Source organism: Tachyglossus aculeatus, chromosome 22 (assembly GCF_015852505.1).
Source record: "Tachyglossus aculeatus isolate mTacAcu1 chromosome 22, mTacAcu1.pri, whole genome shotgun sequence".
NCBI lineage: Eukaryota > Metazoa > Chordata > Mammalia > Monotremata > Tachyglossidae > Tachyglossus > Tachyglossus aculeatus.
The window spans coordinates 8518303-8542662 of NC_052087.1; the positions used below are offsets into that span (position 1 = coordinate 8518303).

General features: G+C 43.9%; 1 non-coding gene across 1 annotated transcript; it reads right to left on the reverse strand.

The window, feature by feature from the left end:
- Positions 1-10648: 10648 nt before the first annotated feature.
- LOC119944246 lies at positions 10649-10786 on the reverse strand. The gene has a single exon (XR_005455743.1). It is a non-coding gene; the product is annotated as a small nucleolar RNA SNORA7 (small nucleolar RNA).
- Positions 10787-24360: the final 13574 nt, after the last annotated feature.

Sequence of the window (24360 nt, forward strand, 5' to 3'; positions counted from 1 at the left end):
GAAGGAGGAGGCAGACAACAAAACAAAACATGTGGACAGGTGTCAAAATCGTCAGAACAAATAGAGTTATAGCTATATGCACATCATTAACAAAATAAATAGAATAGTAAATATACACAAGTAAAATAAATAGAGTAATAAATCTGTACAAATATAGACAAGAGCTGTGGGGAGGGGAAGGAGGTAGGGCAGGGGGGAATGGGGAGGAGGAGAGGAAAAAGGGGGCTCAGTCTGGGAAGGCCTCCTGGAGGAGGTGAGCTCTCAGTAGGGCTTTGAAGGGAGGAGGAGAGCTAGCTCGGTAGATGTGTGGAGGGAGGGCATTTGCACATTGGCAAACATCAACAGTCATTATGACTAGTGTATACACCTTTCCTATGGGAAACAGTATAAACTGCATCAGTCAAAATCAGCCAAATCAATTAATCAATCGATCAATGGTATTTATTGAGCACTTCCTGTGCGCAGAGCACTGACAACCTAAATATATTTTAAACAGTGACAAAAAGCACAGTAAAATTTCTCATCAAATATTCAGGTAAATTTGCACCAATAATAAAATATTATGAATTAATTTTTATGTGTGCTTATGTAAGTACTTAATTTTCAAAATGTTATCTTTCATATACACGTTTTACTAATATAATAAAGATCTATCATTACCAAATGCTAGAAAAGAAACAGCTATTGAAATGGATTTTTTCACTTTTATTTCAAGTAGAGATAATCAGAGATTCTTAGGAAGGGAAAGGAGACAGAGAGTAAAAGGAAAGAAGGGTTTAGTCAAGGTTAACCTTTGCATGTATTGCCAAACCAGAATTGTATTCCAAAATTAGAATGTTGTAAGAAATACTAATGTTTAAATCAGCATATTGGTGGGGGGGGTGGAGGCAAGGGAGGGGGATTCTTTCAAATAGAATGGTCTTCTGACCTCTGTGCTAAATAGGGAGGTGGAAAAGAACCAGCAGCTATTCAGTAAGTGTTAATAGTCCCAGCAGGGGTTATAGCCCTGCCTGCTTCCAGCTGACACAACCAGCAGAACAATTAGTGTCAGGCTGTGGATTCAGGTGGGCTAAGGAAAGTTATTGGGAGTGGGTTGATTTGAGGTAGGAAATTCAGCTGCTGCTGCTGACGCTGTAGCCACTCCTGCCTTCGGCATACCTGCGGTACATAAGAGCCTGGATTGGCCTTGTAATATTTTGGGAGGGACCGGCACTTCACCCAATAAGAAGAAAGCTTTATGCCCTGTGGGGGTAGAGCTGAACTATCCTGCTAGGAGGGCCGAGGTAAGTGAGTTGGTGTCTTGTCTTAGGCTGTTGAGTTGTCTCCAACCCATAGCGACTCCATGGACATATCTCTCCCAGAGCACCCCACCTCCATCGGCAATCATTCCGGTAGTGTATCCATAGGGTTTCCTTGGTAAAAATGAGGAAAGTGCTTTACCAATTCCTTCTTTTGTGCAGTAAACTTGAATCTCTGCCTTTGACTGTCTCCCATGTGGCTGCTGCCCAGCACAGGTGAGTTTTGACTTGTAGCAGTATTTTCTAGGCACTGCCCAAGTTAGGATTGGAATGGGTATGTCTCTGTCTCTCTGTCTCTCGTTGCTGAGACTGGTAGAATAGTAATAATAATAATAATTGTGGCATTTAAGTGCTTTCTATATGTCAAGCACAATTCTAAGCACTGGGGTAGTTACAAGGTAATCAGGTTGTCCCTTGTGGGGCTCAGTCTCAATCCCCATTTTACAGATGAGGTAACTGAGGTACAAAGAAGTTAAGTGACTTGCCCAAGGTCACACAGCAGACAAGCGGTGGAGTCAGGATTAGAACCCACGACCTCTGACTCCCAAGGTCGTGCTCTTGCCACTAGGCCACACCTGGAAATTCTCCAGGTGTGGTGGTACTACTACTGCTACTACTAACAATAATGGTATTTAAGTACTTCACTATGTGCCAGACACTGTAATTACTATTATTATGGTATTTGTTAAACCCTTACTATGTGTCAGGAATTAATTCATTTAATCATATTATTGAGCTCTTACTGTGTGCAGCGTACTGTACTAAGCTCTTGGAAAGTACAATTCAGTAACAGAGACAGTCCCTACCCAACAATGGGCTCACAGTCTAGAAGGGTGAGACCGACAACAAAACAAGTAGACAAATGTCAATACCATCAAAATAGATTAAATAGGAATATAGATATATATGTACATATCATTGATAAAATAGAGTAAAAATTTGTACAAATATACACAAGTGCTGTGGGGAAGGGAAAGGCATAGGGCAGAGGGAGGGAGTGGGGGTGATGTCAGGGAGGAGGAGTAGAGGAAAAGTGAGGGGGCTATACTAAGCACTGGGTAGATACAAGCAAATTGGGTTGGACACAGTTCCTGTCCCTCGTGGGACTCACAATCTCAATCCCCATTTTACAGATGAGATAACTGAGACCCAGAAAAGTGAACTGACTTGCCCAAGGTCACACAGCAGATAAGTGATGGAGCTGGGATTAGAACCAAGTTCCTTCTGATGCCCAAGCCCATGCTCTATCCACTAGGCCGTGCTGCTTCCCTGAAGGAATAGTTTGACGTGATGAGGTAAAGCAAATACCATGCTCAGAGCACAGTGCTGGTGAACTTCAAACCAATAGCGAGGAACTAATTAAAAACTGTACTGGTTAAATCCAACTAATTAAAACCACATAAAAATAAAAATCTCTAATTGAAATTTAGCTAGGTCATCTAAGTTACTTGGAACTGAGAGCAATTTCCCAGAAAGGCAGGGCACTCATTGAGGGTTGGTGAGGTTTCTGAATTTCTGGCAGGCCTCTGCCAGCAGGAAGAGCCAGGCTTCGTGAGACAGTGGAATGACTGGCTGAGGGGAGACAATGTAGCGGAGTCAAAATCCCAAGACCCCTTCTGCTCCCCCTGTGTGTGATTCCTCCACTAGGTTGCAACCTCCTTGAGGGTAGGAATCCTGTTTATCCATTCCATTGTATTCTCCCAAGTGCTTAGTACAGTGTCCTAGACATAATCCAGTCCAGTAGTACAGTAATCCCTCCTCCACCACTTGTCTGCTGTGTGACCTTGGGCAAATCACTTTGCTTCTCTGTACCTGTTACCTCATCTGTACAATGGGGATTGAGACTGTGAGCCCTACATGGGACAGGAACTGTGTCCAACTCGATTTGCCGGTATCCACCCCAGTGCTTAGTACAGTGCTTGGCACATAAGGGCTTAACAAAAACCATCATTATAGTCAGCGCTCAATAGGTACCATTGATTAATTGAAGACCATCTGTATGTGGAGATCAGAGTCTGCTTCTGAGGCAATGGGCTTGTTAGTGGTGGGGTGAACTTTCTCTGTAATTCGCATCTGTGCCTTGTTCAGTGCTTGGCACAGAGGGGTCCTTCATTCAGAGAAGCAGTGTGGCATAGTGGCTAGAACATGAGCCTGGGAGTCAGAAGATCATGGGTTCTTATCGTGGCTCTACCACTTGTCTGCTGTGTGACCTTGGGCAAGTCACTCTGCTTCTCTGTGCCTGTTACTTCATCTGGGAAATGGGGATTGAGGTTGTAAGCCCCACATGGGACGAGGATTGTGTTCAACCTGATGTGTTTGTATCCACGGCACTTAGTACAGTACCTAGCACATAGTAAGTGCTTACTAAATATCATCATTATTAATTATTATTGCTCCCAGCCCATGGAGGACCTTGGCTGAGCCCTATAAAGTCCTAGCACACAGCCACTCCGAAACCCAAGTGGCCACACTTCTCCAAGCTGCCTCTGCCTAAGTTCAGCAGAATTGCCGGTCTGTCTTCCCTCCCAAGCCTGAGGAGAGTGTCCAGGTAAGCCAGAAGAGCCCAGACTGGGAGCAGGGAGAGGGAGAGACCCCCCCCCCCCCCCACCTTCTCTGCCTCTTGTGAGGTCAGGCCCAGGGAGTTTCTGCCAGCCTGGGGAGCCAGAGCAGGCAAAGTAGGGTGGGGGGAGGAAAATTGGGTTGGCATGGTATGGGAGGAGGGGAGAGAAAAATGGCTGCTAAAACTTCAGGACCTCTTCACAAAGCCAGAAATCCATGCTGCCTTGTTTGTGATCTGTAGGGAAGAGGTATTATTATCATTCTTAGCCTTTTGAAATTAGAGGTCTCTTTAAGCCAGTGGAAAATGGCTGGGTGGTGGTGTCTCTGTAGCCAGTATACTCTGAATGGGGCAGTTTCTGTCTTGAGGTTTTATCCTAGGCTGGGGAGAGGGAGGAGGGAAAACTGGACTGTCTGCAATTGTTCCTAAAGGGCCTCTAGACTATAAGGTCACTGTGGGCAGGGAATGTCTGTTATATTGTACTCTCTCAAGTGCTTAATACAGTGCTCTGCACACAGAAAGTGCTCAAGAAATACCACTGATGGAATGCTCAGCCCAGAGGAGACAAAGGGGCATCTCAGTGTTTGGCTCAGTGGGGTGCCCAGTCAATCCTGGGGATGGGGTGAGTCCCTTTAATAATTGTGGTATTTGCTAAGCACTTATGTACCAGGGTTGAGAGATAGGCTGTGGAGTTTAGATTCCCTTTGTATGTGATAGTGTGGAAGAATTAGAAGTCCAGGATATTGGGGGCTTAAAATGTGTCTCTAAAGTTGACCATTTGAGAATCAACTCTTGGAGATCTAAGTCACTATCCCAAGAATGTTGCCATGGCATTACCACCTACATTCCATGACTTAGATTTGGGATTCCCAAAGACACAGAAAACATTTGTTATTCCAGTGACTAGCCCTGAACCTCATGGGTTGGCTGCTGAGTTTTCTGAGGGGGGGTGGGGGGAAGGCTAATTTCCACCCCCTCTTGCCAAAGTGGGTAGGGAACATGTCTGCCAATTCTGTTGTTGTATTAATTAATTAATTCATTCATTAAATCATATTTATTGAGCACTTACTGTGTGCAGAGCACTGTACTAAACACTTTGAAGTACACATATAGAGACGGTCCCTACCCAACAATGGGCTCACAGTCTAGAAGGGGGAGACAGACAAAAAAAAAAAAAACCCAAAGCAAGAAGACAGGTGTCAATACTAACAGAATAAATAGAATTACAGCTATATGCACATCATTAATAAAATAGAGTAATACATATATACAAATATATACAAGTGCTATCGTAGTCTCTCAAGTGCTTAGTTTAATGCTCTGCACATAGTAAATGCTTTATAAATATCTTTGACTCTTCCACGCTTCAAACACACAGATTTCTCAGGCACACTTTGTGTATGAATGAATAACCAGAATTTACTTGGCTTAAAGGTTTTAACACCAACGATAGCTGGACAAGAGAATCTTGAATTGGATCTAGGACGAACTACTTCAATCCCTCATCTAGCGCTTATTCTTACCCTAAACTCAGCCCCAAAGCATTGCTATACTTCCCTTAGCATTTCCATTATAGGCACACCTTCCACAAACCCTGCTAATCCACCCTACTTTTTTAAATGTTATTTCTTAAACATTTACTCTGTGCCAGGCCCTGTTCTAAGCTCTGGAGTAGATACAAGGTGTTCCTGTGCCACATGAGGCTCACCTTCTTTTTTCCCCATTTTACAGATAAGGTAACTGAGGCCAGAGAAGTAAAGTGACTTGCTCAAGGTCTCCAGCAGACAAATAGAGGAGCTGGGACTAGAACTTATGTCCTTTTGACTTTGAAGTCCGTGCTCTATCCGCTGGGCCATGGTGCTTCCCTATTTGAACCCATGGAGTTGGGTAGGGAGGCTTTTATAGAAATAGCACCTTGACACCTTGTTACACTAAAGGACAACAACTGAACATCTTCTCTGACTGTTTTTGTAACTGTAAAATGGTAAGTATCTATTCTCCCTTCCCTTTAGACTGAGTCCCATGAGGGACAGGGATTGGGTCAGTGCTGATTATCTTCTATATATCCCAGTGCTTAGTAAAGTGCTTAGCCCACAGTAAGCACTTAATAAGTACCACAATAATTATTATCAGAGGAGCGAAGTATGTGGGTTGGGTTGTAAAGGGAGAAGAGTGAGGTTAGGTAGGAGGGGGAGAGCTGATTGAGTGCCTTAAAGCTAATGGTGAAGAGTTTCTCCTTGCTCTATCAAGAGTTGGGCAACCATTGGAGGTCTTTGAGGAGTGGGGATACTTGCAAACAGTGCTTTTAAAAATACCATCTGGGCAACAGAGTGAAACATAGACTGAAACAGGGTGAGGCTGGAGGCAGGGAGGTCAGTGAGGAAACTGAGGGAGCAGTCAAGGTGGGATTTGACAACTGCTTAGACCAGTGTGGTAGCAGTTTATGTGGAGAGGAAGGAATGAATTCTAGAAATCTTGTGAGAGGGGAACTGGCAGGATTTGATGACAGGCTGAATGGGAACGTATCTGCTAATTCTGTTGTATTCTCCCAAGTGCTTAGTACAGTACTCTGCAAATAGTAAGTGCTCATTAAATACCATTGATTGAATGAGAGAGATGAGTTGAGGATAAAGCTGATTGTTTCTCCGAGTGAAGAAAAATCCACATTGAAGAAGAATAAGACCTTAATTTCATAAATATGTGGAGAAGCTAAGCTACTTTGACAGATTATCAGGGTATAGGTTTGTATTCTTAAAAAGCCAAAGCCTGCAGATGATAAACAGATTTATTGTTCTGTATCTGCTGGCTTTGACAGAAGCTGCAACCTTACATTTTTCCTCATGGTAAACTGCTGAGAGGACTGTAATTTCCCTTTCAATTTATGCTTTCCTCTATGTTGAGATGCACCCATATAAGGGCTGGGAAGGTCACATTGACAGTCTGTTTTGCTTCCCATGACATTCTACCTCAGATTGTGTTGTATTGAGGGTATGTCAGAGACACAGTTACTTCTAGTAGTGTTAGTAATAGTAGTATTTGTGGTATTTAAGCACTTACTGTGTACCAGGTACTGTACTGAGCACTGGGGTGAATACAAGCCAATCAGGTTGGACACAGTCCCTGTCCCACATGGGGCACTTAGTCTCAATCCCCATTTTACAGATGAGGTAACGGAGGCCCAGAGAAGTGAAGCAACACACCCAAAGTCACACAGCTGACAAGTGGTGGAGCTGGGATTAGAACCCACAACCTTCTGACTCCCATGCAGTAGGGTGTGGTGGTTGATGGGGAAGAGTCTCCCCTGCTAGTGGAGGCCAGCTCTGCTCCATGCAATGCAGAGTTTCTTTACATACAGCTGGTTTTATCTTCTAGACTCTGAGCCCAATGTTGGGTAGGGACCGTCTCTATATGCTGCCAACTTCCCAAGCGCTTAGTACAGTGCTCTACACACAGTAAGTACTCACTAAATACGATTGAATGAATCACCGGATCTGAGCACACAATATAGATTTTAATACAGGCAGCAGTAAATTCTCCACTTAGGGCAATTGCCCGGCCCTAGTTTGTTCTCCTGTAACAGAGGCCAGGTCATTCAATCGTATTTATTGAGCGCTTAGAGCTGGGTGAATGCAATGTAATAGTAAACAGACACATTCCCTGCCCACCACAAGTTTGAGAAGATACCACTTGTCACCTCTGATTTGGTCAAGGGTCCAGGGGTTTCTGTCTTGACCAAGGAGGAGTAGCTCCATACTATGACATCATTAATATGCCAATCTCTTGATAGGGTGGGCGGGGTGAACAAAAGCCGAGAAGTAGCATGGCTCAGTGGATAGAGCACTGTCCTGGGAGTCAGAAGGACCTCGGTTCTAATTCTGGCTCTGCCACATGTCCGCTGTGTGACCTTGGGAAAGTCACTGCACATCTCTGGGCCTCAGTTCCCTCATCTGTCAAATGGGGATTAAGAGTATGAGTTCCATGTGGGACAGAGACTGTCCAACCTGACTCATTTGTATATACCCCAGCACTTCAGTGCTTGGCAAATGGTAAATGCTTAACAAGTACCATAATTATTATTATTATAGTGGGGGGGTACATGATGTGCTGGTGTTGAGTAGTTCGCTCAGCAGTACTTAGGGTTTTCTTGTCATGAAGCAATCATGTACCTGGAGGTGAAACACCTCAGAGGGGATGGTCAGAGAGAGAGAAGGGGGAAATGCAAGGCTCTGACCACTGTACCTCCACAGTTGAAATGACTGTGCTTCTTCTAAGTTAATGATAGCTTTCCTGGATAAATGGTTCCATCACTGCTCTAGGCTATGGCAGAGCTTGTGACTGTAAGCTCATTGTGGTCAGGGAATGTATCCACCAACTCTTTTTTTTCTTTTGTACTTTCCCAAGTGCAATGCTCTGCACATAAGTGCTCAATAAATACCACTGATTAAGAAAATAAATGCTCAGTGATGAACTCCTTGTAGTAATAGTATTTATTACATACTTGCTATGTGCAGAGCATATTAAGTGCCGGGAAAGAGTATGTAGGTGGGAATTAGACATTGTCCCTTCCCCTCATGGGGCTTACAGTCCAAAATCCTTGTGGGCAGGGATCATGTCTACCAACTCTATTGTATTGTGCTTTCCCATGTTCTTAGGACAGTGATCTGCTCATGGTATACACTCAAATGCCAATGATTGAATTGAAGAGGTTACCACCGACTGTGTGGAAGGTAAGAAGAAAATCCTTCACTCTGCATTTTTATGGCTGGAAGACCAAAACAGATGAGAGCTCTGACTTCTGAGTCAGATTCCATTATGTCCAGCCAATTAGAGATTCAGCTACCCTGCAAAAATTTCCATATTAGTAGTTATTTTCTGCCATAGAAGGCAGCGTTTAGCATATAGCTCCATTGGGAATGATATCATCTGAACTGGAAGTTTGGGGACTGGCAGAGATGCATCTGGGGTAGGTGTGGATGACTTGGATGAGTTCCAAAGTCCTCAGGCCAGGGTTGAAGTGTTTGAGGAAGTCTCAGCAGTCACAGCAAAGTGCTGTGGGGAGACTGTTGGTGTGGGGCTAGAGAGAGGGGGTATAAGGGAGAAACCTTTCAGAGAATCCTGGCTCCATTACTTACTTTCAATCTTATTTGAGCGCTTACAGTGTGCAGAGCACTGTACTAAGTGCTTGGAAAGTACAATTCGGCAACAGAGACCATCCCTACCCAACAATGGGCTCACAGTCTAGAAGTGGGGAGACAGACAACAGAACAAGTAGACAGGCATCAATAGCCTCAATATAAATAGAATTATAGATATATACACATCATTAATAAAATAAATAGAATAATAAATATGTAAATATATACACAAATGCTGTGGGTCAGGAGTGGGGTAGAGCAGAAGGAAGGAGTTGGGGCAATGGGGAGGGGAGAAGGAGCAGAGGAGAAGGGGAGGCTCAGTCTGGGAAGACCTCCTGGAGGAGGTGAGCTTTCAGTAGGGTTTTGAAGGGAAGAACTGTGCTAATTTGGTTGATGTGAAGAGGGAGGCATTCCAGGCCAGAGGTAGGATGTGGGCCAGGGGTCGATGGTGGGACAGGCGAGAATGAGGCACAGTGAGGAGGTTAGCAGCAGAGGAATGGAGTATGCGGGCTGGGCTGTAGGAGAGGTGAGGTAAGAGGGGCCAAGGTGATGGAGAGATTTGAAGCCAATAGTGAGGAGTTCTTGCTTGATATGGAGGTTAATAGGCAGCCACTGGAGATTACTGCGGAGGGGATGACATGCACGGAGTGTTTCTGTAGAAAGATAATCCAGGCAGCAGAGTGAAGTATAGACTGAAGTGGGGAGAGACAGGAGGTTGGGAGATCACTTGTCTGCTGTGTGACCTTGGGCAAGTCACTTAACTAGAAGCAGTGTTGCCTAATGGGTAGAGCGTGGGCCTGGGAGTCAAAAGGACCTGTGTTCTAATCCTCGCTCCTCCACTTGTCTGCTGTGTGATCTTGGGCAAGCCACTTCACTTCCCGATTACCTTGTACCTACCCCAGCACTTCGAACAGTGCCTAGCATGGTAGGAGTTTAACAAATAGCACAATTGTTATTATTATTATTACCTCATTTGTAAAATGGGTATTTAGACTGTGAGCTCCATGTGGGACATGGACTGTGTCCAATCTGATTTGCTTGCATCTACCTCACATAGTAAGTACTTAATAAATGCCATTAAAAAAAGGGAAGAGAGCTGGTGGTTCAAGGAGCATGAGTCCTTAGACTAAATCATAACCACTTCCTGGAGTAATGTTGGAAAAAAGAAAACCCAGTGGGCCTTGGGTTTTGATGGTAATTCAATACCTGTTCTCCCTCTTACTTAGACTGTGAACCCCAACTGAAACCTGATTCATCATCAATCATATTTATTGAGCGCTTACTATGTTCAGAGCACTGTACTAAGCGCTTATATTATTATATTATATATTATATTATATTATTATTGTTATGATTATATTATTAGGGCTGGAAAAGTAGATTTAGGAATCATCCACAAATTGACGGTAGTTTGAAGCCATGGCAGTGAATGAATTCTCCAAGGGAGTGGGTGTCTTGTCTTATGCCGTTGAGTCGTCTCCGACCTATACAGACACCATGAACACATCTCTTCCAGAATACTCCATCTGCAATCATTCTGGTAGCGTGTCCATAGTTTTCTTGTTTAAAAATACGGAAGTGATTTACCAAGCAGTAAAGTTGAGTCTCCGCTCTAGACTCTCTCCCGTGCTACTGCTGCTCAACTCAGGTGAGATTTGACTTGTAGCAAATTGTCTTCCACTCACTAGCCACTGCCCAAGCTAGGAATGGAATGGATATATCTCTGGTTGACTCTCCTTCCCATAGTCGAGACTGGTAGAGTACTGGAAACTCTCCAGGTGCAACCCTGAGAGGATGGAGTGGGTATACATAGAGAATAAAAGTCGACCCTGAAATGAATCTTGAGGGACTCCCAACAGAGGATGGGAGCCCACAAAACAGACTGAGAATGAGCAGCCAGAGAGCTAGGAGGAGAACCAGGAGAGGACAGGGTCAGTGAAGCCAAGGTTGGATTACATTCCCAGAAGAAGGGGGTGGTTGACAGTGTCGAATAAACAAATTACAGATATGTACATGAATACTGTAGGGGTGAATAAAGGGGTCAAATCTATGTGCAAGGCGACACAGAAGGTAGGGGGAGAAGAGGAAATGAGGGCTCAACTGGGGAAGGCCTTTTGGAGGAGACATTTTTAATAGTCCTTTGACTTCCATGCCCGTGCTCTTTCCATTAGGTCACGTACCCCTAATTGACTAATTAATTGATTAGTACTTGTCCTGGGACCAGTGCCACCTGCACAGCCATATCTTCATTTATTTATTCATTCAATCATTTATTGAGCACTTACTGTGTGCAAAGAACCGTACTAAGCATGTGGGAGAATCTTCTGACATGATGTCACTCTGATTAGGCAGATGTACACTGTGGGAAGAGCTCGTTACCATCATGTTCTGTTTGAAACATGTTCTGGCTTACACTTATGTTGCAAGCACTAACAGGGAGACAATTAAGATTGGCTCAAAATGTGACACAGGAAAGATAGGTCTGGGTTGTAGACCAAAGTGCATTTTCAGAGAGCATTTCTTTGCAGCAGGGTGAAGTATAGACTGGAGTGGGGAGAGACAGGAGGCTGGGAGGTGGCTAATGCAGTATACAACAAGTTAGTAGCAAGCAAGAGTGTGGCACATTGTGAAATGCACACGATGTGTTTTCCCCGCAGAACCTATTTGTGGTGGTGGTACTTGTCAAAGCATTTACTAGGTATCAAGCACTATACTAATCACCGGGGTAAATACGAGATAATTAGGTACCACTTGGGGCTCACAGTCAAGGAGGGAGCAGAGGTATTGAATCCCCATTTTGCAGATGAGGGAACTGAGGAATAGGGAAGGTGTGACTTGCCCAAGGTCACCCAACAGACAAGTGGAGGAGGTGGGATTAGAACCCAAGTCCTGACTCTCAGGCCTATGCTCTATCTACTAAGTGACCCAGCACAATCCCGGGATTGTGCCATGGCCCCCAAGCCAGCAGGTTGTTGCTGCCATCTTCATCTCTGGCATTTTCTAGTTATTTTTCCATATTCTGGCTAGCACACCTAGCTAGTTCTTCTGTGGGCAGCCTTTACTATTGAAAGCACTTAGTACAGTGCTCTGCACACAGGAAGGGCTCAATAAATACGATTGAATGAATGACATAACCCCAGCAGGCATTGCCCTACTAGCAAAGCTGGGACTCCTGGTTCTGAGTGGTGCTCATTCCAATCAATCGTATTTATTGAGCACTTACTATGGGTGGAGCACTATACTAAGTACTTGGGAGAATACAATATAGCAGAGTAGGTGTACACATTCCCGGCCCACAGTGACAGCAGGTGGAGCCAACATGGTTTAGTGGAAAGAGCATCGACTGGGAAATCAGAGGACATGAGTTCTAATCCCGGCCCTGACACTTGCCTGCTGCTTGGCCTAGGGCAAGTCACTTAACTTTTCTGGGCCTCATGTTCCTCATCTGTCAAATGGGAATTCAATATCTGTTCTCCCTCTCCTTTAGACTGTGAGCCCCATGTTGAACAGGGACTGTGTCCAACCTGATTATTTTGTATCTACAGTAGTGCTTGATACAGAGAGAGCACTTAACAAATATAATAGTAACAAATAATAATAATGATATAATAACAGGGCTGAACTAACAAGGAGAAGACAGAGACCCAAGGAGATTCGTCCCATTTCATTTCTGACCTCTTAAACATTTTAAAGCCCTATTTTCCAGATTGTAATCCAGTGATGCTCTGAGATGTTAACATCAAGTTGTCAATTTTGAAAGAAGAACAGGGGCTCCACCCCATCTAACCCTGCTCTGCTTTTCCTCCCTCTTTGGCTCCTTCCTTGATCCCCATTTGGTGGTCTTGTTTGAGATAATAACAAGAATCTAATTGTGGTATTTGTTAAACACCTACTATGTGCCAATCACTGTACTAAGCTGTAGGGGAGATATAAGCAGAACAGACAAAACCTCTGTCCCACTCCAGGGTGAATTTGAAGTCATAGGGTTGATTCTTTGGGACTTGTCTCCAGAGACCTAAACAAGAAGAAAGTAAATTGCAGCAAGGGGAAGTTGAGTTAGACCTACGGAGGAATTCCTGACTGGCAGGGTGACTCAAACTTGGAAGGATTGCTCAGGAGAGATTGTGGCATCTCAGTCTCTGGAAATCTCTAAGAATGGATGGACACTCCTGTCTGCCCTGTTTGGGGCACACTGGGACAGAACTCTGGGACAAAAGGGGGATGCTGCCCCAACCTCTGGAAGTTTGGGGGCACACATTTCCAAACCACATCAATCTTTTCCATCAGGATACAATCCCTGATTTACACTTCCTAATTAAGAAAGCTCAGCCCATGCTCTGTTCACTTTATTATGATGCCACACAAACAGGCATGAAGCTTGTGAGGCATCATAATGCAATAAATCAAAGCTACACCAAGCAGATGCTTCCCATAAGGGAAACTGCATTCAGCTGGAAAACTGCATTCCAAAAATAAACACATGATTTTGGCAGAGTGGGCATCTCTAATCAGCCCGGGGTAGTTTGTTTTCATGGCTAAATAGCTGTTTGGGCGATTCAATGCTCAGAAGCCATTACAATCCGGGTGGCTACCCTTCCAGACTTTGTCCAGGAGAGGTCTCTTGAACACCATTTCACGCCACATGATTCTCCACTCCACTAGTTCAGCAGTCTGCATGGTTCCTACAGCAGAAAGACTTAGTTTGGGTTATAAATCATAGCTGAGGAACCTAGTGGATAGAACACAGGGCTGGGAGTCAGAAGGACCTGGGTTCTAATAGCGCCTCTGCCACTTGTCTACTGTGTGACCTTTGGCAAGTCACTTCACTTCTCTGTCACCTCATCTATACAGTGGGGATAAAGACTGTGAGCCCCACATGGGGATCTGTTTATTATTATATTGTACTCTCCTAAGAGCTTAGTGCTCTGCACACAGTAGGTGCTCAAATATGACTGAGTGAACGAATGGGGACTGTGTCCAACATGATTAGCTTGTATCTACCACAGCACTTAGTACAGTGCCCAGTACATAGTGAATGCTTAACAAATCCCACAATTATTATACCTTTAGTCCCCATTTTGTTGAGACTAGTGAGGTAAAGGGTGGTAGCTGTTTTTCTCAGGTGGAAAAGGGTCTGAAATGTGAGTGAGTTAGGGACATGTTTTCTCACTATCATGTCTTTAAACTCTGCCTCGAGGTAAATGAAACGTTGAGTTCTTGGACTCCTCTCCTATGGCCACCTCCTTTCCTTCCCTTACGAAATGTTCCACACAAGAGTCGCTCCTGGCCCACAGTCCCAACGCCCAGACCATTTCCCCTTTCCACCCAACCCATCTCACGCCTTCTGCCTTTGGTGTCCCCATTTTTTCTCTCTCTCTCTCTCTCTCTCTCTCTCTCTCTCTCTCTCTCTCTCTCTCTCTCTCTCTCTCTCTCTCTCTCTCTCTCTCTCTCTCTCTCTCTCTCTCTCTCTCTCTCTCTCTCTCTCTCTCTCTCTCTCTCTCTCTCTCTCTCTCTCTCTCTCTCTCTCTCTCTCTCTCTCTCTCTCTCTCTCTCTCTCTCTCTCCTCTCTCTCCCCCCCCCCCCCCCCCCCCCCCCCCCCCCGCTTCCTTCCCACAACCCTCCCTCTTTGCCTTCTTGCTGAGGAGGTTCTCAAGGCTCCTGGCTGTGGAATCTGAAGAGGATACAAAGCCATGTCATCTCTATCCTTCCTGATGGGTCCTGCCTCACTGCCTCTCTCCTTCCCTAGAGAAGGGAAGGAGGAAAAGGCAACTGTGAGCCCCATGCAGGACGGACTGCGTCCGATCCGATTTTCTTGTTTCACCTCAGAATTTAGTACAGTGCCTGGCACATAGTAAGCGCTTAACAAATACCACAGTTTTATTATTAATATTAGGAGGCCCAAACCTATTCCTCTGGGCCATACCCCACCAGGAAGTGTTCACCTGAAGAAGGTTGGGAGGAAGCATGGTGGGGGTGATAATAATAATGATAATGATGGTACTTGTTAAGTGCTTTCTATGTGCAAAGCACTGTTCTAAGCTCTGGGGAGGTTACAAGGTGATCAGGTTGTCCCACCAGACGCTCACAGTTTTAATCTCCATTTTACAGAGGGTATGAGGCAGGAGACATCTGTAAGATCATTTCTAGACAGTAAACTCTTTATGGGCAGGGAACTTGTCTGCTAATTCTGTTGTATTTTGCCTCATCCAGTGCTCAGCACATAGGAAGTACTCCTTAGATACCATTTATTGATTGAGGAGCAGCTTGACCTAGTGGATAGAGTATGGGCCTGGGACTCAAAAGGACCTGGGTTCTAGTCCCGGCTCCACTTATCTACTGTGTGACCTTGACCACACTTTTTACTTCACTTCTCTGAGCCTCAGTTTCCTCATCTGTAGAATGGGGATGAAAACTGTGAGCCCTATGTGGGACAGGGACTGTGTCAAACCCAATTATCTTGAATCTACTCCAGCTTTTAGTACATCATCATCATCAATCGTATTTATTGAGCGCTTACTGTGTGCAGAGCACTGTACTAAGCACTTGGGAAGTACAAATTGGCAACATATAGAGACGGTCCCTACCCAACAGTGGGCTCACAGTCCTAGTACAGTACAGTGCCTAGCACATAGTAAGCACTTAACAAATGCCATTATTATTACTATTGTTATCGTTATTCTATGTTAGAGGGGGATCTCATAACCCAAGTGGGCTCTGAAGAATGCTGGTCTTGCAAGCAGAATGGCCCCAAACTTCTTAGTCTCAGGAAATAGTTGATTTTTGTCCTCATCAACCCACTTGGATGGGTAGGGACCGTCTCTGTATGTTGCCAACTTGTACTTCCCAAGCGCTTAGTACAGTGCTCTGCACACAGTAAGTGCTCAATAAGTACAATTGAATGAGTGAATAAAACCTCAACCCTCCAGGAAAATGTTCAGCTGCCCCCACCTACCCCACCCCCTAAATCCAAGCAAAACAAAACAATCAAACCAGGCACAAACTGCATTCGTTGCGACTTTTATCCCTATAGCATCCTTGCTGTGCTCTGGGCGTCTAGGGAGGTTTTGTTGAAAACCCGGAAGCCAGAGGAGTCTGTCTTGGTGCCATCTGGTGTCTTGTTTCCAAGAGAGGGGCTCTTTGAGGAAGACATCAATCTTTCTTGTGGTCCCATTGTCTCTGGCTGGTTAGGTCCTAATCACAATCATATTTAACAGCACTTTTCATCTGAAATGATTAACATGATGTGACATGGTGTTACAGGAAAGACTACTACTGACTGCCAAGCTCTAATACATTCCTCATGCCGAATTATGGTCACCAATGATCTCTGTTGGCAATTGCTCTTCCTGACTTTCTTTGTCATTTGTAGGTTAAATTACCAGACTATTCTGAATCTTTTTAACGTTCAACCTCGAGAAAAACTTTGTTCTTGGAAAAACTGCAACCACATCCTTGTAAACAGTCATGATGGTGTGAATGCATCAGAACAAATAACAAATATTGTGTCTGCTTCTATGCCCGATTTATAGAATTACACCGTAACTGTTACCATAGAAATTCTGATAGAAATTTCTTGTGAAAAATATTCATGTTTTGCAATTCGTAGCTCGAGAGAAAATACCAGCGAGACTCCTGAGCGTAAAAAGGAACTTGACAGTTTATTCTCTCTGGTGTCAATTGAAGTGATATAAAGCCAATTAACAAAAATGCCTGTTCATTCAATCTGTATCCATGCCACAGTGGAGAAACAATAAAAAAAACCCCAATAGCTTCTTCCAGGACCCCATGGTTAGTTTCAATGGCAAGGACTTTTGAAGTTTTTCCAGAGGATTGAAACCGAATTCTTCATTCCAAATTCCGAAGCTGCACAACCCAAATATCCTATGAACTGAATGAGGTCTTGACGTTAGGACATTCATCTTAAAAATGCTGAGGATTTAAGTCACTCGAATGCACTACTTTGACTCTGGTGCATTTTCATTGATGTACTTGATCAGTTATTGGCTGGGGTGATCAGTCTGACATTTCCACATTGTACCAGTTCAAGCCATTTTTGTTAGGCAACAGTTATAACAATGCCAAGACCCTTTAGTGAAATAAACATATTGTTTCATGATTACTTAATGGAAAGTAATGATAGTAGAAATGGTCCTTGTTGAGTAGCTACTGGATACAGTGCATTATCCTAGGAACATGCCTACCTAATCTGTGTTATTGTACTCTCCCAAGCACTTAGTACAGTGTTCAGCACATAGTAAGTGCTCAATAAATACCATTGATTGAGTATACCAAGTGCTTGAGAAAGTACAATATGAAGAAGAGACACATCATCTGCCAATGAGGAGCTTAAATTCTAATGGGGAAGGCAGACAAAACTATATAAAAAAAAATAGCGTACAAGTCCTGAAGATGGATGGGCAGAAACATATGTACAAGTTTTAGAAATAGCTGATGGGTTTGTATAATCAATTGATCAATTAATTGCATTCATTGCACACTTACTGTGTGCAGAGCACTGTATTAAGAGCTAGGGATAGTATTTCCTCCTGCTTTCAGGACATTTCCACCTGGATGTCCACCCACCACCTAAAGTTCAACCTGGCCAAGACTGAGCTCCTTATCTTCCTTTCCAAACCTTGTCCTCTCCTGGACTTTCCCATCACTGTGATGGCACGACAATCCTTCCCATCTCACAAGCCCACAACCTTGGTATCATTCTTGACTCCTCTCTCTCATTCATCCCACACATCCAATCCATTACCAAAACCTGCTGGTCTCACCTCCACAACATTGCCAAGATCACCCTTTCCTCTCCATCCAGACCGCTACCTTGTTGGTTCATCCTATCCTGACTGGATTACTGCATCAGCCTCCTTACTGATCTCCCATCTTCCTGTCTCCCCCCACTTCCGTCTATTCTTCACTCTGCTGCCCAGATTATCCTTGTACAGAAACGCTCTGGGCATGTTACTCCCCTCCTCAAAAATCTCCAGTGGCTACCAATCAATCTGCGCATCAGGCAGAAACTTCTCACCCTCGGCTTCAAGGCTGTCCATCCCCTCACCCCCTCCAACCTCACCTCCCTTCTCTCCTTCTACAGCCCAGCCCACACACTGCACTCCTCTGCCGCTAACCTCCTCACTGTGCCTTGTTCTCGCCTGTCCTGCCGTCGACCTCTGGCCCAGTCCTATCCCTGACCTGGGATGCCCTCCTTCTGCACATCTGCCAAACTAGCTCTCTTCCACCCTTCAAAGCCCTAATGAGAGTTCACCTCCTCCAGGAGGCTTTCCCAGACTGAGCCCCCACTTTTCCTCTGTCCCTCCTCCCCTCCCCATTGCCCCCACTCTCTTCCTCTGCCCTGCACTCTTCCCTTCCCCCACAACACTTGTGTATATTTGTATATATTTATTACTCTATTAATTTTAATTGTGTATACAGCTATAATTCTATTTATTCTGATGGTATTGACACCTATCTACTTGTTTTGTTTTGTTGTCTGCCTCCCCCTTCTAGACTGTAGATTGTTGGGTAGGGACTGTCTCTAAATGCTGCCAGTTTGTATTTTCCGAGCACTTAGTACGGTGTTCTGCACACAGTAAGTGCTCAATAAATATGATTGAATAATATGACAGAGTTGGTAGACACATTCCATGCCCTCCACAGTGTTGTGGGATGTAGGGATTAAATGTGGAAGGTTTGCTGGAGGAGGTGGAATTTTAGGAGAGCTTTGAATATATTGAAATTTCATTCATTCATTCACTCATTCAGTTGTATTTATTGAGCACTTACTGTGTGCCATGCACTGTACTAAGCACTTTGGAGAGTACAATATAAGACACATTCCCTGTCCACAGTAATCTGGCAGTCTGGAGAGGGAGACAAACATTAATATAATTAAATAAATTACGGATATATACATAAGTGGTGTGGGGCTGGGAGGACGGATGAATGAAGGAGAGCTGTGGTATGTCAGATTTGGGAAGGGAGGGAGTTCTAGTCTGGGGGGACAGTGTGAACAAGAGGACCAAGATGGGAGGATCCAGAGGGAGGAACAGTTAGGTGATCAAAGGAAGAATGAAGTGAGTGATCTGGGGACTAGCAGATGATAACAGCAGTGGGGGAAAGCATTGAATAATAATGCTATTTGTTAAGCACTTAGTATGTGCCAAGCACTGTATAAAGCACTGGGATTGATACAAGATAATCAGGTTAGATATATTCCCTATCCCACATGGGGCTCACAGTCTGAGGAAGGGGAGAACATGGATTTCATCCCTATTTTACAAATGGGGAAACAGGTACAGAGACTTTAAGTGACTTGTCTAAGGTCACAGAGCAGATATGTGAGAAAAAAGGGATTAGAACCCAGGTGCTCTGACTCCCAGGCTTGTGCTTTTTCCACTACAGCAACTTTCGCTTGATGCAGAGAAGCTCCTGGTAGGCAAGGGAATGTATCTACCAACTCTGTCATATTGTACTCTCCCACATGCTTGGTACAGTGCTCTGCATACCGCAAGCACTCAATAAACACAATTGTTGTATTGAAAGGGAAACCACTGTAGGTTTGGGGAGATCTATGTGGCAAGTGATGCTTCAGTAAGATGATCCTTACAGCAGTGTTAGGCTAGAGGCAAGAAGACCAGTGAAGAGGCTGAAACAATTGCATAGCCACAGTATGAATCAAACTTAGATCAGAGTGGTAGCTGTTTGGGTGGAGAGGAAGGGGCAGATCTGAGAGATGTTGTATAGGAAGAACCAGCAGGATTTCGCATCAAGGAAGTGTGGGAAGAGGATTTTCTTTCCAGTCCTTTTGAAGGAAGAGAACATTAGGCCTGAGATTCCCAAAGTCTCACTACTGTCTCCTCCCCACTCTACTATGCCCTCTCCTTTTTCCCTTCCCTTCCCTTTCCCTCCCTCCCTTTTATTCATTTATATTATTGTCTTTCTCCTCCTCTAGACTATCGACTCGCTGTGGTCAGGGAAGGTGTCTATTACATTGTTGTACTGTACTCTCCCAAATGCTTAGTACAGTGCTCTGCACAAAGTAAGCACTCAATAAATATGATTGATTGACTTTCTGATCTAGCAGCCTGTCAAGTGGTTTCTCTTTTCTAAAAATCTACCCTTTCTTTGTGTACCTCTGACCCCCACCCCCATTTCCCTCTTAGAAACACTTAGATTCTCCTCCCTCTCCTTCCTGCTCCTTCTCTTCTTCCTGCAAACACACTCTATTCTCCCTTATCATATAAAAGCCACTTCTGGATCACCATGCACCTTCTAATTAACTTCCTCTATCACCCTTGTCCCCATTCCTGTTCAGGTTCTTCATACTGAGATGCTGTGTGGCCTAAAGGATAGAGCATGGACCTGGAAATCAAAAGGACCTGGTTTCTAATCCCTGCTCCACCACTTCCCTGCTGTGTGACCTAGGGCAAGTAAATTCACTTTTCTGTTAGTTACTTCATCCGTAAGGTGATTAAGACTGTGAGCCCTATGTGGACCGTGGAATAGGTCCAACCTGTTTAGCTTGTATCTACCCCAGTGCTTAGAACAGTGCCTGACACCATAGTAAGCCAATACCATTAAAAAATACCATTAACAAATACCATTAAAAAAAAACCCAAAACTGATTGTAGGCACCCTGCTACAAACTGTGTGCATTGGAAGAATATGGGCAGAAGGTTGCTTAGTTACTGTAAATTTAGGCTGAAATAGAAAATTTGTTTTTTGGACCGGCCATTTTCCCTGCTAATTCCACTTTCTCTCTACCAACTCTCCTTGTTCCAGTACAATTGGGTTTTCACTCCCTTCACTCCACTAAATCTGCAATGTCACCAAAGTCACCATTGTTGTTCTCAGAGCTAAGGCCAATTGGTTGCACTATCCTAATTTTTCTTTGTCTCTTGGCCACCTTCAGAACTTCCCATCCTCTTGGAAATGTTATCAGATCTTGGTTTTGCCAACATGACCCTCATTTTGTTCTCCTTCTAATTCTCCGTCTTCTCCTCAATTTCATTTGTTGTCTCTTCTTCCACCTCTTATTACTGAACTGCAGATGTCCCACAGTCCTTGTTCTGTATCTCCTATTTTTCTCATTTTATTGTTACTTTTTTCCAGGAACTCACACAGCTTTATAAACCAGACTTATAAAGGAAGACTCCCCTCTAAACTGTAAGCTCCAGGGAATGTATCTGCCAACTCTTGTATTGTACTCTCCCAAATCTATCTCTCACATTTCCTCTTGCCTCCATTTGTATGTTCAGAGGGCATCTCAAATTTAACATGTCTAAAGCTGAACTTCTCATTTTCTTCCCAAACCCGCTCTTCCTTCTATTTTTCCCATCACTATCAATCACCAACGTCATGTTCTTCCCTGTCCCAGAAGTTGGAAAACTTGGCATCATCATTGATTTCTCCCTTTTCTTCAACTCTTGTGTTCTATCAATTTCTAAATCCTGCCAATTATTCTTCCACAACATTTCTTCCTCTGCACCTGCATCCTACCCCTGCGGTTCCATCAGCCACTTCATGGCTCTCCCATCCACAAGCCTCTCCTTCCTTAAGTCTATCTAAAAGTTGCCATCCAGATCACCTTCTAGAAATGACACTTGACACAATCTGTCCCCTCTTCCAACACATCCAAGAAGTACACATATCCCTCTGCACCATGCAAAAACTCCTTACCAATGGTTTCCTGGATCTACGTCAGTTTTTCCCAGTTTCCATATTGACCCTCTCCATCTCTACTCTCCAGTTTACATACTTCTCTTTTTTCTAAGCTTATTTTCAGACTGTTCCTTGTTCTCCTGCCTCCCACCCCCAATTCTTTGCTCAGTCTATTACGCCTGCCTGGAGGTGGATCTTCCTCCCCATCCAAATCCCTACCAATTCTACAGCTCTACCAATCTTTAAATTCCTTCTGAAGCACCACCTCCTCCAGGCAGTGTTCCCTGAGCACACTTATGCATTCATTCCTATTCTCAGCCCTTGTATATATTATGCAGTTATATTTTCTATTTCATCCTGCAGATTCTTACTCTTATCTGAATATACTTATAGTTTCTCCTACTCCCACTATTTGTAATAATTTCTACCTTTCCCCATTAAATCATGAGCTCCTTGTAAGTTTTCCTTCCCCTCTCTCTCTCTCGTGTTTAGTATGAGACTTTGCCTAAAAAGATGCTCAATAAATCTCCTGCATTCATTACTTGATTGAATACATACCCCTTGAAATACATACCTCTTGACCCAAATCTCAGCAAGGTCAGAATTTCTGCTGCTGTGCGTGGTTTAAACAATCCCCCAAAATTGATAATAATAGACATTTTTACCTACCAAGACAGCCTCGTTTTGGGGATGAAACTCATTTGAGAGGGAGGAATGAGCTCAGACATTTAAAACAAATATTAATTAGGCAAGATCCTAAGCCTGTTTCCTCTGGGAATAGTTAGAACAATGGCATTTGTTGAGTGGTCCCTTAATAATAATAATAATAATAATAATAATAGCATTTATTAAGTGCTTACTATGTGCAAAGCACTGTTCTAAGCGCTGGGGAGGTTACAAGGTGATCAGGTTGTCCCATGGGGGGCTCACAGTCTTAATCCCCATTTTACAGATGAGGTAACTGAGGCACAAAGAAGTTAAGTGACTTGCCCAAAGTCACACAGCTGACAGTTGGCAGAGCCAGAATTTGAACCCATGACCTCTGACTCCAAAGCCTGTGCTCTTTCCACTGAGCTACACTGCTTCAGGTTTGGTTTGCGTCTTGTAAAGAATGGGTTGGCAGGCCTTGGGACTACTTGAAAGAACAATTGCACAGATGGTGACCTACAAAACCAAGGAGGGTTTTACTTTCAAACTATGGAAAGAGTTTCATGGAGTTGCATCACCCCTCCCCTCTAAACACCATAACTTGGCTTTGCGCTGCACAGAGTTAGTTTGAAACCTACTGACCTTCTCTTATTTAAAACTCAGGGAAGGGTTGGGAAGCTGTAGACACTATCCTTGCCCACACCTGCTCTTTCTCCCTCCTTCTTTGACTGTGAGCCCCATGCGGGACAGTGATCGTGGACATCTTCATTACCTTGTAGCTACCCCAGCACTGATTGACAAGCCATTGGGACTTCTACCCCTGGTGGCCCAGAAAATTCCCAAATGAGTCAGTCACTGGGAAAGTAGCTGCCATCTGTCCATCGTTACAGTGCTCTGCACACAGTAAGCTCTCAATCAATACAATTCATTGACTGATCTCCGCCCCATGAGAATCCAAAGTGAAAGCCATGCCTGAAGTTGACTGGAGCAATAAGAATTTTTAATAGACTATGGGAGCATGGATCTCCCAAACTCCACTTTAAAGTTTAATTCTCATTCCTCCCCGGCAGGCGCAAAGGTCTATTTGGAAAAACCAATTCAAGTGGTATAGGCTTATATCCCAAAGAGGATATCAGAATTGTACTGAGCCTGTTAACTTTTCTTGAGCAAGGGGTCAGTTTCCAGGGGTGTCTGTGCCTGAACATAAGAAGGTGGCAAAAGCAGAGTGGATGCAAAGAATGAAATTCTCTAATTGATGATGCCTGAGCTCTGAATTTTTTATGGTATGTATTATTATTATTATTATTATTAGTGATACTAATGATGAAAGTATTTGTTAGAATCGTACTTGACACACAGTAAGCACCTAACCAATACAATAATAATAATAAGAAAATAATTAGGAATAATAATGGAGATTACAGTACGAAGGGGGAGACAGACATTAAAATAAATTACATTAGCAGCTTCTGACTAGTCCCAGGGAATCTCCAGAATAAGTTTCCAGCTCAGTTCACAGCATGCTGTCCATCTGAGAAACATGAATTCCTGAGGTAAATAGAGGATCTTAACCCCACGCAGGCTGACCCACGAGGAGAAAACGCCAAGCGATGAAGGAGGTTTTGATGAGCCGAAATGACAGTCAGTAGTGGGAATGAGTCTGTGGCCCCATTCAGAATTCCCTATGGGACATTCTAAAGGAGGTTGTGACGTTCTCAGGAACCACAGAATAAACACGGTAATGGATGAGATATCTTTTGGGATCGGGAGGGGAGATGAATAAGGCATTGCTCTAATGGTAACACTGAATCGTACTTATAGAGGACAAGTACTTCATCATATTGTGCTATTAATATGTGTCAGTTTGTTTTACATGGATCTAGATGTTGGCACTGGGTTTGAAGGCTAGACAGACTTGGTTAAAACACAGGCTAGTGTTGCTTTATTCCCTGCCAAAATGAGCTATTTTCAGAAATGTAAAATATGTTTTGATGATTTTGATGAGGTCAAGATATTTTTACAATCAGGATTAGGATTACATGTCCAAGGCTCCCTT